The following is an 18512-nucleotide window of genomic DNA, read 5'->3' on the forward strand; positions in this document are numbered from 1 at the left end:
TGCATAAAATAGAAATAGAATCAAATATTGCAGGGACTTTATTTCCAGAACTCTTACATTTACATAAAAATTCTATTAATTACATCTCCGAAGAGAAAACCCCTGATTAAGAATTCCAACATATCTATTACATAAGATTGCAACACATTCCTATTACAATATGCTACAAGAAAAATCCTCCTCCCGATCGTCGATGCACTCCTGCTTGGGTACTTGAAGTTTGCTTTCATGCAAGTACTTCTCCATGATTTCATGTTTGATATGTTGGAGTATATATTTTCCTAACATGCAACAAATTTATTTGTGTTCAACCTCATTTATATGATGGTGCAGAATGAAGGTTTGTTTTGGCTAGGCTTAGTTTTATCATACGTTTGGCACATAGGATCTGCGTATGTATTTTCCTTTAGGATTTTTATATGACCTCTTTGGCTTTGGTGGCATGTATATATGTGACATGCCAATTTTAATAAGTTTTGCATCATCACATTACTACTATCACCGCGCGACACTGATGTGGTGCCCGCGTGTAGCGTAACGAACTAAAGCTTTCTAACACAATATTGATGCTTTTTATGGTGCATATGATATGTGCCATATTTTGTTGACTCTGAGTCCGCCCAGTATCAAGCCTGACCTGAGCAGAATTTGCTTATGATATATTTTTTGTACATTCGGCTAACAATCCATACTCTTGTTGCCTTGAACATCTTACTATAATAATCTGATTCAGAGTATTTTGTTTTACGTAGCTCATGCTGTAGGGTTTGATGTACCCTGACTCATGATGCAATATGCATGTTTATATACACAACGAGCCTCGAGATGGACGGTCACCTCAACTCCATGATGTATTTCGTTTTGTTATATATGTTACTGCCCAATGATTTCAAAAGTCAACAATCTCTTCCCACTTTTGTTGAAGGGCGATATGAACTTTACCCATGTATTCCTCGATAGAGGTTTTGGCATTCACCCTAAATATAAAGGTGATATGTATGTGACTTTTGTGGATGCCTTCAACCTTCAATGCTATTGTGTTTCGCTAGCCTTGGACATCTTTGGATGAACTTGTACTTAGCATATTGGATAAGGTAAGGTTGATTTTCCCCCAACCTCCTGGGGTAGGATCTTCATGTACTTGCATAAAGTTATATATGGGAGTGATGTAGATGAACGTTCCTCCCGCGCGCCATGGGGTGCCCAGAATAAATTTCCATTTCCACGTCTCACAAATCCTACATATTTGGAGATGTTTAGGTCGAATATTCTCCCAACATCTGTGGAGAATATTTTTATGAAGACATGCTTAGTACTACAGGGGATTCAGGGTAAAACTTGCCCCTGCACTATTTTGAATCTTCTCCCATAAACTTGCATATTTATTTACTCTAAGCGGAGTTGCATCCACTTGGGGTTGTTGAAAACTTTTTGAGCATGGTGGTGCTCTTTTATGACACCACCTTTTTGGCGCTAGTATCCCCTTTGGCCTCATCATGGAAGTAACCAACAATATTCAAGCATAGAGATCATCATGGAGCACACATTCCTTCCTCAAAATTGATAGGAATGAGTTATTCTCATATTTGTGTTTCATTTTGTTTTGCCTTTTATTAAATAGAATTTTACTTCGCGATGGGCAACTATGTCATTCTTTATGTTCGACCCATTGTTATAACCATTAAAAATGATTTTTTAATGTCTTGAGTAGTTTAAGCATGGTTCATACTTTCTTAGTGCACCAGACCTCACACTCATCAACATAAATTTTCTCAAGTTGACCATAGTTAGCTCGTAAGGTATCTGAACCATCAGTTTATTTGTATTTGTAGTTCCATAGTTTAGACTCGTAAGATATTGGTGTAGTATATTTTTATGGCGTAATTTATACTCATAAATTATTGGAGTAAAATTTCTATATTTTTATCTCATGGTTTAAACTCGTGATCTTCATGAGTAAATTTTATTTATATGACACAGTCTATACTCACATTCTTTCAGAGTTTGTTTGATGATTTTTCTGCATCACAGTTTAGACTCGTAAGTTGTTGGAGTAATATTTTCTTCATATATGCCTAGTTTAATCTCATAAGGCACTGGAGTAGATTTTTATGTCACAATTTATATTTGTAAGTTTATTGGAGTGTATTTTTTTAGGTGCCCCATTTTAGACTCGTGAGGGTATGGAGTGTATTTTCTGTGTTCCCCAGTTTATACTCATGAGGGTATGGAGTATTTTTTTATCACAGTTTAGACTCGTAAGTTCATTGGAGTGTATGTTTTTATTTTTTTAGATGCCATAGTTTAGTCTCATAAGTTTATTGTTGTATATGTTTTTTTGTGCCCCACATTAGACTCATGAGGGTATGGAGTGTCTGATAATTTTTTTTGGCATCACATTTATACTCGTAAGTCGTTGGAGTTTTTTTTTGTTCTCCAGTTTATAATCTTGAGGGTATGGATAAAGTATTATGATTTGTGTTTTTTTCATCACAGTTTAGACTCATAAGTTGTTGGAGTAATATTTCTTTTTATGACATAGTTTATAATCATGAGGTTTTGGAGTATATTTGCTTTATTTTATATCACACACTTTGGACTCATAAGCTTTTGGAGTAACATTTTATGTGCCCCAGTTTATACTCTTGAGGGTATGGAGTACGCTTGGTGATATTTTCTTTGGCATCACAATTTATACTCGTAAGTCGTTGGATTTTTTTGTGTGCCCCAGTTTATACTGATGAGGGTATGGAGTAATATTTTTTTCTATCACAGTTTAGACTCGTAAGTTTATTGGAGTGTATTTTTTTTGGTGCCGCGGTTTAGACTTGTGAGGGTATGGAGTGTTTTTTTTTGCATCGCAGTTTATACACGTAAGTTCTTGGAGTAATATATGTTTTATACCACAGTTTATACTCGTGAGGTATTGGAGTATGCTCCCTTTTTCTGCATCACAATTTATACTCATAAGTTGTTGGAGAAATATATGTTTTATACCACAGTTTATACTCGTGAGGTATTGGAGTATGTTCCCTTTTTTGCATCACACTTTAGACTCATAAGTTGTTGGAGTAATATATGTTTTATACCACAGTTTATACTCGTAAGGTATTGGAGTATGTTCCCTTTTTGTGCATCACAGTTTAGACTCATAAGTTGTTGGAGTAATATATGTTTGTATTTTTTTAATTAGGTGCACATAATGAAGCAACATTTGTATTGCAGGCATTAATGCAAAAGATATGTCATTTCTCTTCAGATTCACTTGTCTTCTATGAGAACAAAATTATGATGATACAAGAACATTTTCTTCCCTGCATCATCATATTAAAAAAATGCACCTAGTGAAATAGTCATAACCATAATATAAAGAAACAATGGTCATGTACATATCCTTTTCTTTGATAAAGACTGAACAACCTTTTTCTTACATATTTCACCTAGGAACAAACATTTCAACATGCACTAAGATAACCGGTTACATATTTCACTCAGGAACAAACATTTCAGCGGGTCCTAAGATAACCAGTTATGTTGGAATGTCGCCTGTAAACCTCAAAGCTCGCATAGGCATCCAGACATGCATACTTGATCTGTTCATGGTCCAGGTTGGACTTTTCCCACTGACTAACAGTGATGCTTTTGTCCTTGATAAGACTTATGTTTGCAACCTTCTTTGCTAGCTTCTCCAATGAAGCCAAATTGCCTGCTTTTTGGTTAGGAACCTTGATACCCAGTCCCTGAACATCAACAGGTTTTCTGATACCCAAGTTATAGAACTTGAGTTTTTCTATGTCATTGCCAATGGCAGCACCCGCAAATTCGACTGTGTCATTGTCAAGGAAGTTGCGCAGAAGTGGAGGGATAAAACTCCTGGCACGAGCTCGGTATAGCTGGTAAATTAGGTATTGCTTGCCCACACAAAGCTGCAAGACAGCAACACGTTGTGGCTCTAGATTAGAGAGAGCAAGTTGTTGCTCAAGTGGAAGCTTCTTACGCTCTTTGTTGTGGACATATCTAGTGTATTCACAGTCGAGGCCGACAACACGGCACTTGGCATGATTAAGATACTTTTTCCAGATGAACCTGATGAAGGCAACAACTGTTGAAGGGTTTCTAGTCACCGTAGTATGAATTATTATACCACCCTTGCTGATATGAAAAAGGCGGTTTGGATGATTGTTGTCCACACTCTTGGGGAATTGGATACATACTTTGCCGACCTTAATATTGTGAAGGTTGACATGGCGAACATTTCTTTGCTGAGGTTGATGGCACACCGACTCCAACAAAATCAGAGAGGAATCATATGCAATGGGTGTTGATGATGACAAGGGACTTGACAATGTTGATGTTGGGTTCACATGACATGTTTCATAGACATGGGAATTGGGATGATTTTTCTTGCATTCAAGGGGAAACTTGAGAACTGTCTCAGAGCATTCTCCAATGGATTTATCGGCCAGCGGAAGAATAGGCTCTGAAGCATCAACTTGACTTTTATTCTGAACCTTTGACGTCCTTCCATGAAGAAACGACGAGGAGGGAAATATAATCATGGTATTGCCCCCATTCATAGGTTGCTCATAGTGGAGTTTGTCCATTGTCTTCCCTTTTCCTTCTTTGTCTACCCTCATACTTCCCCCAAACTTGAGTGGAGAGAAGACTTCCAATCCTTGGTCATGTTTAGTCGGTGATGCAGTAATATTATCCAGATGCTGATTTGTTGAAGCCGCACATGGACCAACTGGCACATCAAGCAAAATGTCTCCAATGCGGAGCATGACCGATTGCGGTACTTGACCTTCCATACCTTTTGAATAAAGAAAACTTTATTTCAGTTTTCTTTGAGTATATTTAGTGTGCAATGTTTGTATATTTCATGAACTTTAGAAATTCATATGTTGCAATCCTATGTTGGAATTCAAAGATGAGGGGAGAAATAGGTCCCACCGGGCGTGCCAGAATTTGATGACGGGAAAATGGCGGGCGTGAAAATACGCGTCCATGTCATTGATACAGAGTGAATTTTAAATGCATAAAATAAAAATAGAATCAAACATTGCAGGTACTTTATTTCCAGAACTCTTACATTTACATAAAAATTCTGTTAATTACATCTCCGAAGAGAAAACCGCTGATTAAGAATTCCAACATATCTATTACATAAGATTGCAACACATTCCTATTACAATATGCTACAAGAAAAATCCTCCTCGCGATCGTCGATGCACTCCTGCTTGGGTACTTGAAGTTTGCTTCCATGCAAGTACTTCTCCATGATTTCATGTTTGATATGTTGGAGTATATATTTTCCTAACATGCAACAAATTTATTTGTGTTCAACCTCAGTTATATGATGGTGCAAAATGAAGGTTGGTTTTGGCTAGGCTTAGTTTTATCCTACGGTTGGCACATAGGATCTGGGTATGTATTTTCCTTTAGGATTTTTATATGACCTCTTTGGTTTTGGTGGCATGTATATATGTGACACGCCAATTTTAATAAGTTTTGCATCATCACATTACTACTATCACCGCGTGACACTGATGTGGTGCCCGCGTGTAGCGTAACGGACTGAAGCTTTCTGACACAATATTGATGCCTTTTATGGTGCATATGATATGTGCCATATTTTGTTGACTCTGAGTCCGCCCAGTATCAAGCCTGACCCGAGTAGAATTTTCTTATGATATTTTTTGTTTGTTTAAAGCCTATGTGGGCTACATGGAATATGCCTTATCATGTATTTTGCATGAATTTTGTATGCATATGTAGATGTGGAGTGAACTTATGTTTTTATTAAGTTCTGTTTTACTCGTATTACTGCTAACACAGCGTAGCACTAAGATAATGCCCGCGTGTAGCATAACCAAGCAAAGGTTTGTGGAGCAATTATGGTGTTGCATGATTCATCTGACATTTATCATTTTCGTTTATGTTTGTACCTTACATGGTATTACTACTAACTCCACATAGTGTCACATCATTGACGCTCGTGTGTAGCATGACCCAAGTAAAGTGAGTTTGCGATATCCATTTATGACAATGCTAATAGTTTAGGCTCTTATAGCATTGGAGCATTTCATGACATGTTTTATTTGACTTTGGACCAAATATGTGGCCTGAATACTTTGTTTAATTTTCTCTTACTTGTATTACTACTAACACCGTGTAGCATTATGATAATGCCCACGTGTAGCGCAACCAAGTAAGATTGGTTTTTTATGATGCAACATGCTTTATAATTCATCTTGCATGATTTGGTTTCTATGTGTGTATCGTGAACACATTTTTTAATTAAGTCTTGCCCTGCTCGTATTACTACTAACACCACGTCGCATTAAGATAATGCCCACGTGCAGCGTAACCAAGTGAGGGGATATATTTTTATGCTCTTATTTGTATTGCAACTAGCATGACACATAATGCCCGTAGCGCAACTGTTGGGGATATTACCACTAGGCGTAAACCGGCCTACTTGGGCCGGGTTAACTTCATTAGTGGTATAAGCAGATGAAGGCCCAAGGCCTATAGTCGGTTTAGAATCTGTAGCCGTAAACCGGCCTGATGTATAACTTGTATTGTAAGTTAGGAATAGAGAGATACCAACCGGGATACGAGTATGAACCGGTTGGGACTCTATGGACCGACGGGCGTCACCCGTGTATATAAGGGGACGACCCGGCGGCGGTTCAAGACAGACAACGACAACTCGAGCCTGGGCGAAGCTTGTTTGCTCCCTAGCCATCGAGATCATATCAATTCCATCACAAATAGACGTAGGCTTTACCTTCATCGAAGGGGCCAAACTAGTATAAAATCCTCGTGTCTTTGTGTCCGCTTTAACCCCTTCAAGTAAACCCGTGGCGATGGCTCCACGACTAAGTCCTTTCACTAGGACATCTGCCGTGACAAATCCACGACAGTTGGCGCCCACCGTGGGGCCATCGCACGATGGTTTGACGATCTTGGAGGGCAAGCTCAAAGGACTCGAAGGCTATGCTGTGGGCCAGATGACCAAGAGTCGTCGTGGAAAGATCTACATCGACGACGCAGGATGGGGTCCCGAGGCCGATTCGATTGAGTACGGGTACCGGGTCCCCTTTGGTGGCATACACGTTTTCGTCGGCAAGATCGGTGAGCCGGGGCCTGAGCCGGACATCTGCATCGACCTCGTCGAGACGGCTCAGCGTGCGAGATCTACCCAGGCTAAACCGGCCGTGAAGCGTGCCTTCGTTGGAGTCATCCACGGAGGAGGGCGTGAGGACGAGTCAGAACACGGTAGCGAGACCGTCGTCTATTCCGGCGACGAGTCCTCGACCGGAGAGACCGAATCACTATACCAGTTACAAGACGACCAGGTTAGGGGCTGTTCCGATGGCGACAGTATTCCGGACCCCCCAGGCCAGGTCAATCGGGTTGGAATATTCATGGCCGGCACACAGGCGGCGAATCACTCTTCGACCGCCGCAGCAATGCTCTCCGGATCAGCAGGGGCAGGAGGCCTTGTGCGCCCGCCGGTTCAAGTTCTATCTGATCTATTTGATACACTAGCCGCGCTTATGGCAGAGGACAATCCGGCGGATCAGGAGACCCGTAATACAGAAATTGCAAAGGTGAGAGAGCAGATCGTGCAAGCCAAAGCGGATCTGGCCGCAGAAAAAGACAGGATGGCCGCAGAGCGGGCCGCTTTGGACGCCCAGGCTTATAAGCTCATGCTTGACCAGAACGCATCACAGGAGGTCTTAAAGCGGAAGCACAGATCACGCCTGCCGTTAGGGTTTGATCCCCGGAATCTCTTTCACACTCCAGGAGCTGGACCCAGTAATCCGCCACACCACCTGGGGACAAACCGAATTGAGGCACCAGGACCAGGGGGGACGGTCCAACCTCGCCTGATGGAACCTCCTCAGCAGAACGTTGTGATTCTTCCACCGGTCCAGACGCCCCCGGGTCATTATTCTAATCCTATGGACAACCATGTTGCGGCCGCCGCGTGATTGGAGGCTATCCCAGTCGAAGGGGACTCTCCGCAAGCGATAGAGACGTGCCGGGTTAAGGAGCTTCTCTGGACCGCGCTGATTCAGCAGGAAGCATACTCGTACAGCCGTGATCGGATTCACTCTACGCCCCGTCCAAGCCGGAGCTATAGCAGGCGCATGGATGAACCGGCCATATCGAGCAATGCGCGAGGCCGTGAAGCAGCCCATGGCAATAACCCGGCAGGCGGTGTTCGCGATGCTCAGGATGTGGTGGACCGGGCCCGGGCACGGAGGGAAGCCGAGTTAGCAGCACAGGATGATGCGGATCAACTTACACCGGTTCGCCCTACCACCTTCGCCGGACCAGGAGTCGCATCCACTTTGGGAGTGCCTTGTTTAATCCCCGCTTTATGCAATGTGCGCCTGCCCAAAGATTTCAAGGGTCCACGCAAGGTGCCGAATTACACCGCTGATTTATCCCCTGAAGCATGGATAGAGAGTTATGAGATGGTCATGGAGATGTTAGACGTGGATGAGACCGCATGTGCAAAATACTTCACCATGATGCTTGAAGGCACGGCGCGTACCTGGTTGAAGAGCCTACCGCCCAATTTTGTCGGCTCATGGGCCCAGTTGCGGGCCTGGTTTATCCAGAATTTCAAGGATACGTGTAAGCAGCCCAAGTCCATAGTAGACCTGGCGGCTTGTGTACAGGGGGAAGGAGATTCAACGACCCATTGGGTGCGCCACGTTTCGGAAATTTTGCACTCGTCCGACATGATTAATGCTGACTCTGCGATCTTAACCCTGGAAGGCAACTGCCGGTTTGAGCCTTTAAAATTGAAATTGGGACGCATGAAGCGGTTCTGTAATGACATGGGAACCCTCATGGCCGCTCTAGTGAAGTATGCTGATTCGGACAGTACCAAGGATCCCGAGACTGATGATGATGAAGCAGGGAAGGTAAGGAAGAATAGCAGCTCCAAACAGCAGCAGTATAAACCGGCGGGTCATGGAAACGGAGGCAAGCGCAAGGCGGATGGCAGCATGGACTTTGTGGCCAACACTAATGCACAGGACAGGGGGCAGCGGCGCAGAGGTAAAGCGGCAAATCGTAATGGGGCTCCCAATCCTAACGCAAGCCGCTTGAGTTATTTGATGAATCAGCCTTGCCCGAAGCACGGGACGAAGGAGGCGCCGGCTAACCATCTTTGGAAGGATTGTTATATCATGCAGGAGTTTAAAAACTCTAATGCCTTCCGGTATGATCACGGGTCAGGTGGCGGTTCAGGATCCGGTTTTCGTGGGCCGGATCACGATGGAGCTTCCGGTTCAGGTCGCAATCAGGGCGGTCACAATCACCAGAATAATCAGAACGGCCAGCAGCAGCAGCAGCAGCAGCAGTCGGGTTATCAGAGCCAGCCAAAACAGTTGAACAATGGGCAATATCATGTTTTCACAACTAGCTTGGATAAACGCGACCGAAAACTCCACAAGCGAGTGGTGAATTCTGCTGAACCGGCCTTACCATGTTACTTGCGCTGGTCGGAGCAGCCTATCGTGTGGAGCAGAGAGGATCACCCGCCCCGGGTTGATAATCCGGGCCAGCTAGCATTAGTGGTAGACCCTCAGGTGGGGGGTTATAAATTCACCAAGGTACTCATGGATGGAGGAAGCAGTATTAACATACTATACTATGAGACATTCCGTCGCATGGGTTTAACAGACAAAGATCTCAGACCGTCTAATATGGTGTTCCATGGTGTGGTGCCTGGCAAATCTGCATATCCTGTTGGTAAGATAGCCCTGGACGTGGCTTTTGGGGACGAGCACGACTCCCGGTCGGAAAAACTAACATTTGAGGTGGTGAAGATCCGGAGCCCATATCATGCCTTGTTTGGCCGGCCGGCTTACGCCAAGTTCATGGCGCGGCCTTGTTATATCTACTTGCAGCTCAAGATGCCGGGTTACAAGGGGACAATAACGGTTCATGGGAGCCGTAGGGTCGCTTTGGAATGTGAGGAAGGTGATGCGGCTTATGCAGAGTCGGTCTGTGCCACGGAGGAGTTGAAGTACTATAAGGACAATGTTGATCCAGCGGATATGACTCCTTTGAAGAAGCCAACTACAGAGCATGATTCGGATCTGAAGTTCAAATCGGCAGCTGAGACCAAGCTTGTTGACTTCGTGCCCGGCGATTCGTCCAAGCAGTTCACTGTCAGTGCCAATTTGGATCCCAAATAGGAAAGCGCGCTCATCGAGTTCATCCGTGAGAATCGGGACATCTTCGCATGGAAACCATCCGACATGCCAGGTGTACCAAGGGAACTCGCTGAGCACACTCTTAATGTGGATCCAGGTATAAACCGGTGAAGCAATTCCTCTGCCGGTTTAACGAAGAAAGGCGAAAGGCCATTGGAGAGGAAGTGGACAGGCTTTTGGCAGCTGGCTTTATCATTGAGGTGTTCCATCCAGAGTGGCTTGCTAATCCGGTGCTGGTTCTTAAGAAAAATGGCACTTGGCGTATGTGTGTGGATTACACAGATCTTAACAGGGCCTGTCCAGCGGATCCTTTGGCCCTCCCCCGCATTGACCAGATCATTGATGCCACGGCGGGTTGTGAGCGTTTGAGTTTTTTGGATGCATACTCTGGATATCATCAGATCAAAATGGCGGTTAAGGACTAGGAGAAAACAGCGTTTATTACTCCCTTTGGAGCCTTCTGCTATGTATCTATGCCCTTCGGACTCAAGAGTGCCCAAGCCACCTATCAATGGTGTGTACAGAATTGCCTGCATAAACAGATCGGCCGCAATGTGCACGCCTATGTGGATGATATTGTAGTAAAGTCAAGGCAGAAGGAGACGCTGGTGGATGACTTGAAGGAAACCTTTGACAACTTGCGGGTTTACAAGATGATGCTTAATCCGGCCAAGTGTGTCTTTGGTGTTTCGGCAGGCAAGTTACTATGTTTCCTGGTGTCTAATAGAGGAATTGAGGCTAATCCGGAGAAGATTACAGCTATCACCTCCCTGGCTAAACCGAAGTGCATCAATGATGTTCAGCGCTTGGCGGGCCGAGTCGCCGCACTAAGCCGGTTTATCAGCCGCCTCGGAGAAAAGGTCATTCCTTTGTACCAAATGCTGAGGAAGACAGACCATTTCATTTGGAGTCCGACTGCTGATGAAGCATTTGAGGACTTGAAGCGGCAGTTAGCCAATCCGCCTGTTCTTGCAGCTCCGGTCGACAAGGAGCCACTATTATTATACGTAGCAGCCAATGCTCGGGCAGTTAGCGTGGCTATTGTGGTGGAACGCAAGGAGGCAGGCAAGGAGTATCCAGTTCAGCGGCCGGTTTATTATATCAGCGAGGTGCTTATTGAATCCAAGCAAAGGTATCCGCATTGGCAGAAGTTGGTCTATGGTGTTTTCATGGCCAGTCGGAAGTTGAAGCAGTATTTTCAAGGGCACCCCATCACAGTGGTCAGTTCAGCTCCCTTGGGTGACATCATACAGAACCGGGAGGCGACTGGCCGGATTGCCAAGTGGGCTATAAAGCTTGGGCCACACGGACTGAAGTATGTACCTCGGACGGCGGTGAAGTCTCAAGCACTTGTTGATTTCATCAATGATTGGACGGAGTTACAAGCACCAGAGGAGAAGCCGGATCACACATATTGGACTATTCATTTTGATGGATCCAGGCAACTGGAAGGCTCGGGGGCTGGAGTCATATTAACTTCCCCACGAGGTGATAAGTTTTGTTATGTTCTCCGCTTAATGTTCCCTTGTACTAATAATGCAGCTGAGTACGAAGCCTTGCTCCATGGTCTCCGGATGGCTAAAGAGATGAACTTAAGCCGGGTTAAGTGCTTCGGTGACTCGGACCTCGTGGCTCAACAAGTGTCTAGCACTTGGGATTCTAAGGACCCGCTCATGGCTGCATATCATCAGGAAGTGGATAATATTGCGGGTTGTTTCAAGGGTTATCAAGTGGATCATGTGGACCGTCGGAAGAATGAAGCGGCGGACGCTTTAAGCTGGTTGGGTTCTCAGCGCAAACCGGTCCCACCTAATGTCTTTCTGGACGTGTTGCACAACCCGTCAGTCCAGCTCCCAAGTGAAGCGGATTTGGCTATTCCTGATCCAGAGACTCAATTGGTGGTAGCACTGCATGTTATTCCGGATTGGACGGTTCCTTATCTTACGTACATGAACCAAGGGGAGTTACCAGAGGATGAGATTCTAGCCAGGCAGATAGTCCGGCGATCCAAGTCTATGACGATTGTCAATGGTGAATTGCATCATTGCACTGTATCAGGGGCGTTTCAACGTTGTGTTTCTCCTGAGGAAGGCTGTGAAATATTAAGAGAAATCCATGAAGGGGATTATGGACATCACGCCGGTTCAAAGTCTCTGGTGGCAATGGCGTTTCGTCACGGGTTCTACTGGTTGACAGCGCATGCTGACGCGGAGGACTTGGTTAAACGGTGTGATGGATGTCAGAAATTTTCAAGGCGTGCTCATGTGCCGGCTCAAGAATTGAGGATGATCCCAATAACGTGGCCATTTGCAACTTGGGGGATGGATATGGTCGGACCTTTTAAAAGATCCAAGGATAAGAAAACCCACCTTTTGGTGGCAGTTGACAAATTTACCAAGTGGGTTGAAGCAGAGCCTGTCAGCAAGTGTGATGCAGCAACAGCGGTGCAGTTCATCAAAAAGGTGATTTTCCGGTTTGGTTTTCCACACAGTATCATTACTGACAATGGTACCAATTTATCCAAGGGCGCTATGAAGGAGTTCTGTGAATGTGAGCACATCCGACTTGACGTGTCGTCAGTGGCACACCCCCAGTCCAATGGACAGGCAGAACGAGCTAATCAAGAAATCTTGCGAGCCATCAAACCCCGGCTTATGGTCCCATTGCAAAGAACACCAGGATGTTGGTTTGAAGAGCTACCATCTGTGTTATGGAGTATCAATACTACGCCAAACCGGTCCACAAGATACACACCATTTTTCATGGTCTATGGAGCAGAGGCAGTTCTCCCTAGATATATCCGGCACGATTCGCCTCGTGTGGCAGCTTATGTTGAAGCGGACAATGAGACAGCACGGCAAGATGCTTTGGACCTATTGGACAAGGAGCGTGATATAGCGGCTGCCCGTTCGGCGATTTACCAGCAAGATCTTCGTTGCTATCACAGTCGCCGGGTTAGAACCAGAACTTTTCAAGAAGGAGATTTGGTGCTTCGACTCATCCAAGACCAGACGGATATGCACAAGTTATCCCCACCTTGGGAGGGACCTTTCGTGGTCAGCAAGAATTTGCACAACGGGTCGTACTATCTGATTGATATTCGAGAGCATAAAGACTCACGTACATCTTCGGCCTTACTACACTTGAGCCATCAGCTCTATCTATGTGCATATCATGACAGTGTATATATTATCTTTGATATAATAAAACCGGAGCCTCAGCTAAAGCGGGGTCTCTGTCTTTCTTATCATGCGTGGTTACATGGAGTGGTTCTGTTTTTAAAGAGGCCTCCGGTTTTCCCCTTGACATTTGCTTTTTATATATCACTTGGGGCCTTGGTCGTGTCCGAACCAACGCGACACCTTTTGATAGGCGACAGCCACCAGATCACTTGGGGACATGGTCACGTCTGAACCAGTCACGCCTCTTGATCGGCCTAAGGCCACAAAATCACTTGGGGGCTTGCTCGAACCCGAACCATTGCCACGCCTCTTGATCTGGCATATATGCCACGAGTCATTTGGGGACCTGGCTGACTTGAATCATTGTCACTCCTATTGGGGGCTTGGTCCTGTCCGACCATGGTAACACCATCTGATCAGCTCAGTATAGCATATTTGTGCAAACGGTTTTTATCATTACCTTTGCTTCCATGTTATTTTCATGGCTTGTTTGTTCTTTGTTTTTGTTGGATTTCTTTTATGTCAACAAACACCCTTTTTCCGGTTCAGCCGATGGATTTGATTCCCCTTTAATCCGGAGAAGTATGCCCGGTTTACCTTTTTACGGGAGCTGTTTTCTCCCCCCTTATTGACGGTAATGGTTTATAAAACCTCCGCTTCAAGCTTGGCTAAGCCAGCTTCATGCCCAGACATGGCAGGAAATATGAATTGAAGTTTTTCGAACAAAAGCTTCAGTACTTATGCGCGAAGGCATATTCAAGGCAAAAGTATTAACTATTCTATTACAAGGCAGCACGGTGCCCAAATAAGATCGTTGTTCTTTTGGAAAGATGCCAAAGACAGCTATCCAAACCGGCTTCCGGTTCAAGCCTGCTCCTCATCATCCGCCACTTCAGCTTCCTCGTCTCTACCCATTGGCTGGAAATCAACAGTGGTCCAGTCGATTCCCATTAAAGCTTGGAAAATAGCCTCTTCATGGATTAGGGAAGACGGTTCAATATCAGGAGCGTAAGTGTGCTTATGGATTGGAGGGATCAGATTCTCCGCTTCAAGAGTTGGGGCAGGCACTCGCTTGTTCTGGTCATTGTATTGTGCTTGATAATGCGTCAAGTCTGCCTCTTTAGCTAGCTGACAAGCCAGAGGGCGCACTGCACGGTTTATTGCCCTTAAATCCTGTTCGTTAAATTCAGAGCCATCTTCCTTCAGGCTGGGATAGCCTTGAGATGCTTCCACAGGGTCGAAATCTGGCACCCATGCCTTTGCCCGGATCAAAGCGTTAATAGCTCCGGTTCGAGCAGCAGATTTCTTCAGCTCCTCCATCCGGGCCGGAAGCATCGACAACCTGTTAAGAGTGTCCTGGATTAAAGAAGGTGCCGGGTTGTTATGAGAGGCTGTGGTGATGATCCGCTGGGCTCCGGTATATAATTGTTCCACTAAGGTGTAGGCAGCCTTCAGTTTCTTTCGCACATCATTTCCTAAGTGCCCGATGCGTGTGCCTACAACAATACAGGGACGGTCTCAAACCGGATTTACATTACAGCAGGTTCAAATTATCACAGAAGTTAAAAGGAGCTTACCAAAGATTGCAGCGGTCATGGAGTGTATTTGCCGCTTTACGGCCGTAAGTTCATCCACCACTGGTTTAAGCGCAGCTTTAGCATTTTCTGCTCTTTTGGTTAAAGCGGCCTTCTCAGTGGCCCAATCAGCCCGCTCTTTCTTGAAGCCCTCCTTCAGCTGTTCAGCGGTGCTCAAGGCGCTGGTTAGTTCTTCCTTTGCCTTGTCTGTTTCAGCCTCTTGGGTTTTCAAGGCTTCCTGCAAATCGGCAATCCGGTCCTCCTTGATTCTCACCTCAGCCTGCATACAGACAGCATTTAGCTTTCAACAAACGGTCCAAAGAAATTGAAGTATCAACCACATAAACAAAGTTATACGCCTGATACTTGGGGGCTAATGCACCTTCAATTTTCATAAAGTTATTAGATTGCGAAGTCCCAAGCTCAATACATGTATTCAACTTGGCACTTGGGGGCTAATGGCTATTTGATCAAATTATGTTCTAAGGATAGTTTTTCTGTCCGAGCCCCGGTCTAATTCTGCTAAGTTAAACCGGCCCTTGGGGGCTATATTAATGGATTTCAAAAGTGTTGAGGATCATATTCAAGTCCCGGTTTGACGAAGGCTACAAACCGGCCCTTGGGGCTAGGAGGATTGGTGCAAAGGCAGGCAGTAAAGAAGTAAGTTACCTCAAATTTATCCCTCATCATTTTTACCAGACCAGCTTCATAGTCACGGCTAGTATAAAGCCGGTTTAGATAGCCGGAATGAAGATCTTGGGCACTCAGAGCAGCGTATGTCTCCAGTTCAACATCCCATTTTTCTTTATTCAGAGCGGAAAAATCCTCTTTTATGGTATGCTTGGTTAAGGTGACAGGATTCCCGGGTTCAAAGCGGCCTACACCGGTAATCACAACATCATCATCTTTGGACTCGCCGGTTTGTGTTAGTGTGATCGGTTTGTCAGCAGGACTGTGGGATTTCTCAATCCGGACAGAGCTGACAGGCGGGTCAACAGAGACTGAAGTATTAATAGGCCTCTCTTCGGGAATAGCATCGTCTTGTAAAGGAGGATCATTGGGAATATCCTCAGGAGCAAATGACTCAAGATCTGGCGTTTTGTCATGTTCTTGGGCTACGTCTTCTTCAGCCGCTTTATCCAGGCGGGCTTTCTTGCTCGGTTTAGGTTTGGCCCTGAAAGAAAACCAAAGAGTCAAGGAAAAGCATAAGCCATTACATAGTGTACTGGAAGCATATGTTCAGCTTAGCTTACCCAAGAACCGTTCTTAACGGTGGCAGCTGAGTGGCCGACGATTCACCAGAAGATGAATGAGAAGTAACCTGATAATCGGAGTCAGATGGGTTAAGAGGTTGACGGAAGAAACCCGCTTTAGGATGTAAATCAACAAAAAGGTCAGAGACCTCGGAGCGGCGTTTTCGAACCGGACTGTTTGGTAAACCGGTGGAGGTAACTACCTGGCCACTGTGCCGGGTTGTGCGGCGAGCTTCATGTTGCTGAGTCTTCATATGAAATTTAGGATCCAAATAAGCAAGAGGATGAGAAAATTTAACTTTTCGGTTTGCCTGTCGAAATTTTGGCAAAGGCAAGATTTCTGAATCGGAAGAGAGAATAGTTACCTCAACGAATTCCGCATTGCTGGCTTCAGCGTCATCCTGACAAGCATCATCATCAATAAGGCGTGTAAAAAATAAGCCAAGCGAGTCAAGTTCTACCTCAAGGTCCGGGTTACCCACATCGTCATCAATAGCTGGATCAGATGAAGCGGTGGTTTTTCTCTTATGAGCTGGCTTCTTAATAACCTTGGTCTTGGGACGGATTAGCCGCCCTGCTTTCTCCATTTTGTCTTGAGAAAGCTTCTTGCTCCAAAACGGATTATCGCCCTGGATCAGCAGTAATTAAATGTCAAACATATAAAGCAGTAACCGGTTCAACAATAGAGCAATTAAAATATTACCGCTGGCGGTTTGTTGGTGGTGCAGTAAGGAGGCAGACCGGTTTGAGCACAGAGGTGCTTCGGTTTGTTCAGCATCTTTTTCACAGATTCTGTGACTTCGTCATCGGGGAGTTGGATTTTAGTGTGTCGGAGTGGGTCATCGACACTATCAGTATACTTGCACATCAAATTGGAGCGCCGGCTCAGAGGCAGTATGCTCCATGATATCCAACAGCGTGCAAGATCTATTCCCGTTAAGCCGTTGGCCATAAAAGCTCGGAGCTTGGACAATTGGGGAGCGTATTTAATTCTTTCCTTGGCGCTTAGTCTTTGTGGAAAAGGGTGCATGTTGCTGAGCCGTTCCAGACGGAAACCAGGCAAGGGATTTTCGTTGTCAGGGGAGGTATCCATGCAATAAAACCAAGTTGCATTCCACTCCTTGGGGTGAGTATGGAGTTTGACGTGGGGATAAGTAATTTCCTTCCTCTTTTGAATGGCCATACCGCCCAATTCAGTGTTGGGGCCATCGGTGAATTCAGTGTGACGGTTTAAATGGAAGAGGTCTCTAAACAATTCGACTGAAGGCTCCTCTTGAAAGTATACCTCAGAGAGCACTTGAAAGTGGCATAGATTGGTAACAGAGTTGGGGCCAATATCCTGTGAACGGAGCTGAAAATTGGCTAACACATCCCGGTAAAATTTAGAGCCGGGCGGTTTGAAGCCCCGGGCCAAGTGATCTGCGAAGACCACAACCTCTCCTTCCTGGGGGGTAGGTGGACATTCATTTCCAGGAACCCTCCAGTGGATCGTATCTTTACTGTCTAAAGCGTCGATCAAGACTAGATCGTCCAACTGTGATTCCGTGACGCGAGAAGGAACCCAATTGCACTCATACACTTGTTTGGCCATGGCGAGATCTACAAGAAATAGGTGATCCGGTTCAAGAACACGCTGGGTAAAAGAAGGTGTTGATCTAAACTACGATAAACCGGGGACAGTACATATAAACCGGTCTTCCACAATGCGGCATCATGTGGATTCTGGCGGTTCAACCAGGGGACTAATGGTATATACCGGTTTAGTAACTTTTTTCTATGATAAGTTAAACCGCCTGACCTAAACATCGGAAGAAATTGAAGCTATGGACAACTAGGTATACAGAAACAAGTTTCACAAGATCTTATTACAGCCGCGGATCTACAGCGAGCTCACAAAAACAGGAAATATTCCGAAGAGTAAGGCAGAACGGAAGTGAACCATTGAGCGGGTATGTGCGTGAGATCTATGGGCTTAGATAAGAAATAACAGGCGGATGCTTAAAGATTACTACTGAACACATCGGGAGTTTACAGATTCATCCAAGAGTCGGAATACAAGTATGAGCAAGTGACGAACACAGCACGAACATGGAACCCTAAGAACAGATCTAGGTCAAGAAGATGAGAAAGCTTACTGGGAACGGAGAAGATGCGGAATGATACCGCAGTACTCTGGTGCGCTCAGGTTGATGCAGCGGCCCAAGATGAAGCAGAGGTCGACGGTGGCGGCGGAGCTCCAAGGCTGGCGACGCGAGG

The sequence above is a fragment of the Triticum dicoccoides genome, chromosome 3A (genome assembly GCF_002162155.2).
Source record: "Triticum dicoccoides isolate Atlit2015 ecotype Zavitan chromosome 3A, WEW_v2.0, whole genome shotgun sequence".
Taxonomy (NCBI): domain Eukaryota; kingdom Viridiplantae; phylum Streptophyta; class Magnoliopsida; order Poales; family Poaceae; genus Triticum; species Triticum dicoccoides.